The sequence below is a fragment of the Capsicum annuum genome, chromosome 7 (genome assembly GCF_002878395.1).
Source record: "Capsicum annuum cultivar UCD-10X-F1 chromosome 7, UCD10Xv1.1, whole genome shotgun sequence".
NCBI lineage: Eukaryota > Viridiplantae > Streptophyta > Magnoliopsida > Solanales > Solanaceae > Capsicum > Capsicum annuum.
The window spans coordinates 65,352,595-65,360,527 of NC_061117.1; the positions used below are offsets into that span (position 1 = coordinate 65,352,595).

Here is a 7,933-nt window from a genome sequence, read left to right on the forward strand (position 1 = left end):
ATTAATTTAAAAAATATTTTTTTCGCTAAAAGTGTATAGCTGCCAAATCATTAAATAGGTAGTGTAAATTATATTTTTGAAAAATAATGACCATGAAAGCTAACTTGACAATGTTGAATGTTTTTTAAAGAAAAAATAAAAGCGAGTGGCTAAGTAATTACTCAAAGTTGAGTGACTTTTGAAAGACAAAAAATAAAATTAAGTAACTAAGGAGGTTAATTTTTTAAAATTAAGCGATTATCCATGCTATTAAAAAAAAATAGCAATAACTTAATATGAACTAGAGAAAATATCATTAATTTTTAAAAAATTAAACAGAATAATGAAATGAATAAACCATACTTTTATTTACAAATTTAGTAGAAATGTTATTATGAGGTAACCATAAGAGGGATATTAGAACTCAGAGAAAAGCAAGATGTGTCAGTTTTGTGTTGGTACCCAAATCCAAGCCATGACTAACTAAGCATACTTTAAAAATAAAACATTGCATGTGAAGATCCTAGCCAAAAAGTCTCAAATTTCACCACTTACAAGCTTAAACCCTAGCCGTCGACAATCATACAAACCATAGTTTTTTGGCCAATATGGCCACTTTAGCCGGTGGGAAATTCCCATCGGACGACTGTAGTAAGCGTATTATGGAGGAGATAATAAATGAGCAGCAAAAGATGAATAATAACCCTAAGTTTGTAGATCATAATTCTAGAATTAGGGTCCTCCCGAAACCCATAGTAATGTTGCATGGAGAACCTAATATTACATGGAAATCATCAAAAGTTCAAAACTTAATCATACAAGAAAAACTTCAATATGCAATTATAGGTAAGTTTCCTTATGGCAAGCCTCATATTGACATATTGAGAAAAATGATTCCTAATCAATATGGAATCAAAGATCACTGTAATATAGGAGTGATAGATGAAAGACATGTATTAATAAGGCTTGAGACGTTACAAAATTATGTTTAACTATTATCGACAATAGATTTCTACTTCAATTTGAGGGGCAGGTATTGGAAAATAAGGACTTTGAAGTGGGATCCATGGTTTGAGCCTAATTTTGAAACTTCAATTAGAGTGGCATGGATTTCCATGCCAAATCTTTCTCCAATTTTTTTTTACAAAAGATACAATCTTTTTAATAGCAACAGCAATAGGAAGGCCACTCATAGTAGACATGGAAACTAAAAATCATACTAGCCCTAGTTGTGCAAGAGTCAAAATGGAGGTAGATTTACTTGCAATATTACCACAAAGGATACAAATAAATGAGGAGAATAATATTACGTGAGAAATAAAGTCTAAATGGATATAGATTCAGTATGACTATATGCCTAAGTATTTTAAAGATTGTTGTCTACAAGGGCATGGTGAGGAAAGTTGTTGGAAAATTCATCCAGAATTATATGAAAAAATGAAGGAGGAGAGTAAAGGCACAGAAGAAAATAATATGAATAAGGAATCTGGTGAACAAAAGAATCAGCAAACTCAGAAGCAGAGTAACATGAGAAGAGAAAACAATTATAAGTTTCAGTGGCTTACAAGGAAGAATAGATACAGGAAGGACAGTTCTAGTCGTATTCTAGGATAGGTAAATGAAAATAATGATGAGGACCTTTAAGTTTCCAATTCTTTTAATGCTTTAAAGGACAAAGAAGGACAAGTGACTAATCCAGTGAATGCAAACACAGAAGAACAGAAGGAAGTACAAGCAGAAGGAGAAGAACTTAGAACTAAAGACTGGATTAACAAAATTTTGGAAAGAGTAATATTCAGGAAGTGGAAAAAGGGAAGCCAACAAATAATAAGAATGACAAGGAAAAAGAGAATCAGCAAGAGAATGTCCAGCAAGATGAGTATGTTTAGAAAAAAATAGAGAAACAGAAAGAAGATACCACTGAAAAGTTGAAAAAGGATGAAAAAGAGAAGAAACTGCAATTGTGGCAAAGAGAAACAAATGAGTTGATGGCGTTTGAAGGGATTTCTCCTTTAGCTATTCAGACAAATAAGCTAATGGAAAGATGCAATGAAAAAAAAGACATGGATTGTCATAATTTAGAAGATAATATCTCTCAAATAAATCAAGATGTAGATTTATCACCAAAGAAAATAGAGGCTTTGAATAGAAAGCAGGGAAAACAAAAAAAGAAGAATAAGAGGAGTAATACAACCTCAACTATAACTCATACAAGGAGTCATTCTGCTAAGATCAAACCATAAATGCATTAATATGAAATATAAGGTCTATTAATACATAGTACGCCTTTACCAGATTAATCACAATGTAGAGAATACATCATTTCTATTTTATAGGGATTATGGAACCTTTTTAAGATAAGCAAAAAATAGAGAAGTGCAGAAGAAGATTGGGGATGAGGTATGCAACAGTAAATATAAATGGTAAGATATGGGCATTCATGGATGAAAATATGGAATATAGTGTAGTAAAGGATGAGGACCAACAATTATCTTTGAAGTTACAAAGTCAGTATGCTGATATTTCTTTAATTGCAACATTAGTATATGTCAAATGTAGTTTAGCAGAGAGGCAAGAATTATCGGAATCATTATTAGACATAGCATATGCTTTTTAACAACCATGGATAATAGGGGGAGATTTTAATGTCATAAGAAATGAAAAGGAAAAATTGAGAGGGTTACCAGTTACATTCAATGAAACAGATGATTTTAATCAATGTATAAATTTGTGTAACTTGGATGAACCTCAATTTAAAGTAAGAAAATATACTGGATGGAATGGGAGAACTGATGAAGCTTGCATTTTTAAAAAATTGGATAAAGTTTTGTACAATGATAGGTTGCAGAGTTCATTTCAGACTTTGGATGTGGAGCACCTACCTAGAAGTGAATCAGATCACTCATCTATTCTAATCCATTTCAGAATTGAAAGAGAACAGCTAATCCGATCATTCAGATTCCTGAACTGGTGGTTGAAGGAAAAATCATGTTTGGAAGTGATCAAACAAAATAGGACAGTAGAAATAAAAGGGAATCCTTTCATTGTGTTTAAACAAAAGCTGAAGAAAACAAAAACAGCTTTGTCAAGTTGGAGTAAAGAAACTTTTGGTAATATATTCTAGGAAATGGCAACACTGGAGGATATTATCAAAGTTAAAGATAAGCAATTTGAGGAAAATTCGAGTAAAGTAAATAAAGCAAATTTGAGTAAGGATCAAGCTGAACTAAACTTGCAATTAAAAAGGAAAAAAGAGTTCTGGATACAGAAAGCAGGTTATAAATGGTTTAATGATGAAGAAAGGAACACAAAATTTTTCCATAAAATTTTTAAAGGAAGATGGAGTAGATTAAGAATAAGAAGAATTCAAAAAGGAGTGGATGGGTGGATGGAAGAAAAGTAAGAGATAGCTAATTCGGCTATTAATTTCTTTCAGAATCAGTTTACTAAACAGAAAGATTCAGAGGATTTTTCTATTTTGGATGAAGTTCCAAACCTAGTGACTAAACAACAGAATGGGAAGATTTTGAAGATTCCTAATAAAGATGAAGTAAAAGATGTAGTAATGAGATTAAACAGGAATAACGCAGGGGGACCTAATGGTATTACTGGAGATTTTTATTAGGATGCTTGGGAAATCATAAAACAGGATATTCACAAAATGGTAATTGCTTTCTTTTGAGGTTTCCAGCTTCCTAGATTCATTACTCATACTAATTTGGTATTACTACTAAAAAAGTTAGAAGTGAATACATTCTCAGATATGAGGCCTATATTACTCAGTAATTTTATGAATAAAATTTTTTTCAAGAATTATTCATGAGAGGATTAAAGGCTTACTACCACAGTTGATATCTCCAAAACAAGCAGGTTTTATTCAGAGAAGAAGCATAGTCGAGACTATTTTAGTAGTGCAGAAAATAGTCTCAAAAATGAGAAAAAGGGGTAAACCTCCTAATATGGTCATAAAACTTGATATGATGAAGGCATATGATAGGGTGGAATGAATATTTTTTACCAAGGTATTGGGGAAAATGGGCTTCTTTGAAAGACTTATAGACATGGTGTATAGATTGTTAGAGAACAATTGGTATTCAATTCTCTTTAATGGGCAACTAAAAGGATTTTTCAAATATTCTAGGGGGATGAAGTAGGGTGATATTTTGTCACCTACTTTGTTCATTATTGAAGCAGAAGTTCTGTGTAGGAATCTGAAAAAATTAATGCAGGAAAAGGATTTTAAGCTATTTGGTATGCCAAGAAGAAGTCCTAAATTTAATCACTTAGCTTTTGCAGATGATATGATCATATTATGCAAAGCTGAAGTGAGAAAATTGCAGTTGGTGTCTAATATTTTGGACAAATATGATGCAGTATCTGGTCAGAAGATCAATAAAGAAAAAAGTGTAATATATTTGCACAAAGGAGTTTCTAATGGAGTGTGAATAATAGAAGAAGTTGCTACAGGCATATTGAGGAAAGATTTTCCTTTCACATATCTTGGTTGTCGTATTTTCTATATGAGGAAGAAAATAGAACATTATTAGCAGTTGATGAATAGGATAGCAAATAAGTTTTAGAATTGGAAAGGAAAATTTCTTTCATATAGAGGTAGAGTAGTGTTGATTAAGCATGTATTGTAGAGTGTTCCTATTTTACTGTTTATCAGTGATGAATCCACCTCTAAATATACTGAATTCTATTCAAAAAATTCTTGCTCAATTTTTTTGGAGTAGTAAATATGGAGAAAAGGGTAAGCATTGGGTGAAGTGGCAGGACGTGTGTCTACCACAAGAAGAAGGAGGGTTGGGTTTTAGAAGATTGTCTGATGTTTCTATGGCATTACTCTATAAGCTATGGTGGATATTTAGGACTATAAAATCGAATTTGGAGGGAGTACATGTTTAATAAATATTGTATAAAGGATAATCCAACACACCAGATATGGAAAACTGGTTCAGGGGGTTCACAGATTTGGAAGAAGATACTGATTACTAGAGATTTGGTGGAGCATTTGATAGTATGGCAGTTGAAGAAAGGCAATTCTAATTTATGGCTAGATAATTGGACTGGATATGCTGATTTAGTCTCACTAATGGAAGGAAATTGGGAAGAGAATATGCAGTACCAACAAGTCAAAAATATCACAACAGAAGGTAGATTGGATGAGCAACTAGTTAAAAATATGTTCTTACCAGAAATGGCTGAGCATATTCTTACTAAAGTTCAACCACCTACATGAGAAGGTCCGGAAATTCCAATATGGACCATATATCAAAAGGGAGATTTCATAGTTAAGAGTGCTTGGTAGTATATCAGGAACAAGTATCACATCAGTAACATTTATAAGTATATTTGGTTTAAGGGGTTACCTTTCAAAATAGGTTTATTTATGTGGAGGTTATGGAAAAGAAAAATACCTATTGATGATAATTCTAGAAGATGGGGGATGCAGGGACCTTCTAAATATTGGCGTTGTAAAGAACCTACAGTGGAGACACTTGCACATGTTTTTAGAAGGTCACCTTATGCTAACAGGACTTGGTCTTAATTTTTTTCTTTTGCAGGTATATATATTCAAGACTTGACTCTAAGGGGTACTACTTTGAAGTAGTGGGAGGATGAGGTGAAGATGAAAGAACAATCTTATTATTATGCTCTTCCTAGCATCATTCTATGGGAAGAAGAACCAGAAAGAAGCATGAGAACAAGAACACTAAAGATCTGAAACTCATTTACAACATAACAAAAAATTTGAGGCTCTTATTGATGATCAGACAGCCTACAAGAGTCTTCTCTATTGAATGGCCTCAATTGTACAGGAGTTAGCTAAGTCTACAAGAAAGATCAAGGTGACAAAAGTGATATGGAAGATGCCAGAAGATGGATGGGAGAAATATAATACTGATGGAGTAGTCAGAAGTAAAGAGGGAGACAGTTCATATATTTTTTGTCTAAGGGATGGGAATGGTGATGTGCTATATGCTAATGCATTACCACAAAAATATGCCGATAGTATGCAGGCAAAAGCAAATGAACTTCTATATACAGCTAAGCATTGTAACCAGACACAATATGATAAAGTAGTCATTCAGATGAACTCTCTAGTTATACAGAAGGTATTATCAGGAAATTAGAAGTGTCCATGGAGCATTTCAAGCATAGTAAAGGAGATAAAGAAGTATTTGTAAGATAAGCAAGTTGTATATCAGCATATTTACAGGGAAGAAAAACAGTTATCTAATTATCTTGCTAATCTAGTAATAGATTCAGGAGCAATTACTATCACCAGTTTTCAGCAACTTCACAAGAAAGAAAAAACTATTCTTAATAGTGATAAATGGCAGTGCCCCTATTTGAGAATCATACCACTAAAGGGATAAAGGGAAACAAGGAAGTTAGGCTATGTAGTGCACAAACTACATATTCACAAGTCAAGATCACAACAAAAACCAAGTATGTTTTAACTATCCTAAACTACTGCAGCCATCAAAATAGATTATCAGCTTTAGGGAAGGATCTAGGGGCCGATTCAGCTTTATAAACATGATTGTAAAGCAGTTCCTCAGATTTTTTTCTGGTCCAAGCATCCCTTTTCTTCATCTTAACTAGATCTGAGAATCACAAGCAGAAAGCACTAAGACAAGCATCGAAAAGTCTTAAATGGAACAAAAGGTTAATGAAAAGAGTCATTCTTGGAAGTAGAATCTTAACTCAGCAGAATAGAGCCAACAAAGATGATCAACATGTCTTTCAGAGTCTCAGACATCGGAGAAATCAGAAACAAAAGATGAAGCATCAATAGTCAAGTCATACGAAGATAAAATAACAAAGTAAGGAAAGTAATACTCACTGTTGGAAGCTGAATCTGAAGGTGAAGCTTTGACAAGAAGGCGGTACAAGATTGATTCTCCAGTGTAAAAATCGAAAGAAACTAATTTTGAAGCCACGAAGGAAAATGGTGAAAGGCGGCGTGAAAGAGATAAAGATTAGGAAAGTTATCTATTTTGGAAACCTACTAATTATATTTGGTTTTGTTATTAGATCCGGGTTGGGTCGGATCAGATAAATAGGCTTACAATGTTTAATTGTATAATAGGTTGGTCCATTATGTTTTGTTAATTATTAATAAAATACCAAATTAAACAAAAAAAAAAAAACATTACATATGAAGTGGGAATCTGCTTTTCTTCCCCTTTTGTCCCTTCCAGTTCCAGCAAATAGGTTTTGAGACATGAAAAACCCCACCAATAATCTTAAACCCTACTATTTTTTTCTACCTTTTTTATTTGAACTTCTCCTTGAATCTTATATATATTCTTTTATTTATAAGAGGGCGTTGAGTAGCTCAAGTAGGCAAGAGATCGACATGTTTGCTTTAGTTGCTTTAACTGTAATTTTACTATATCATTCATGATTAATTATTATAAGTTATTTATGTATTATAAAATTAATAATATTTAATAAAAATTTAAAATAGACATTTATGACATGTCCGTTTCAGCTGCTTCAATCGTATTTTTACTGTATCACCCCTAATAAATTATTGTATCCATGATTAAATATTATAAGTTATTTATGTATTATAAGAGTTAAGTAGCTGAAGCAGGTAGGAGATCGACATGCCTGCTTCAGCTGCTTCAACTATAATTTTAATATGTCATTCATGATTAATTATTATAAGTTATTTATGCATTAAAAAATTAATAATATTTAATAAAAAATTAAAATAGATATTTATGACATGTCCGCTTCAATTGCTTCAACCGTACTTTTACTATATCACCCCTAATTAATAATTGTATCCCGAATTAAATATTATAAGTCATTTACATATTATAACATTAATAACATTTAATTAGAAAAAAGGTAAAATAGACATTTATGACTGTTTCAGCTGCTTTAATAGTAATTTTACTGTATTTTTAAAGCAAGCATGATGTCGACATGCCTG

The 7,933-nt window shown here is 32.2% G+C and overlaps 1 long non-coding RNA gene across 1 annotated transcript; it reads right to left on the bottom strand.

Annotated features, from left to right (window-relative positions):
- Positions 1-6,147: 6,147 nt before the first annotated feature.
- Positions 6,148-7,218, bottom strand: LOC124885581. The gene is made up of 2 exons (XR_007042742.1): positions 6,833-7,218; positions 6,148-6,739 (listed from the first exon to the last, which is right to left on the bottom strand). It is a non-coding gene; the product is annotated as an uncharacterized LOC124885581 (long non-coding RNA).
- Positions 7,219-7,933: the final 715 nt, after the last annotated feature.